Source organism: Theobroma umbraticum, unplaced genomic scaffold (assembly GCF_002168275.2).
Source record: "Theobroma umbraticum cultivar Fairchild unplaced genomic scaffold, ASM216827v3 scaffold_4.1, whole genome shotgun sequence".
Lineage (NCBI taxonomy): Eukaryota > Viridiplantae > Streptophyta > Magnoliopsida > Malvales > Malvaceae > Theobroma > Theobroma umbraticum.
In genome coordinates, this window is record NW_018397258.1 from 10,594,317 (window position 1) to 10,594,816 (window position 500).

A 500-nucleotide genomic window follows, 5' to 3' on the forward strand; every position below is an offset into this window, starting at 1 on the left:
CAAATTGGTGGTTTAACAAAGGATTCATCAACCTTTGTTGTAAAGGTAAACTTGATATGATCATATATATATTATTTATAATTTAATTTTGTACTCAATTTGACATGAAAGAGATCCTAAGGAGGTGAGGCGTAATTTAATCTTAAATTTATTTCTGCTGCATTTATTTATATTTGATGCATGATCAACCCTCACCCAACAAGATCATCTCTTGGTGAAGAAAAGGTAATTAAGACACAACCATTACTATCACAAAGCACACCACCAACACCTTTAGCCACTGGTTATTATTTTTAGGTGGCGTTTGGTACCTTATAATGTAATATAATTATAGGCAATATGATTGCAAGTAATGTAATTGTAAAAAAGATAACATTATAGTATTTTGTATATAAGTAAATTAATGATTAAAATGCAAAGAAGATAAAATTACAGCGTTTGATTTACAAATAATTTGTTGGGAATGTAATCAATTTCAAAACTACCCTTATTTATTAAAA

The 500-nt window shown here is 27.8% G+C and overlaps 1 protein-coding gene across 1 annotated transcript in view; it reads left to right on the forward strand.

Annotated features, from left to right (window-relative positions):
• The window catches only part of LOC110413411 (protein SRC2-like), a 3,249-nt gene that overhangs the window by 2,327 nt on the left and 422 nt on the right, over positions 1–500 (forward strand). The gene's annotated exons all lie outside the window — the stretch shown is intronic.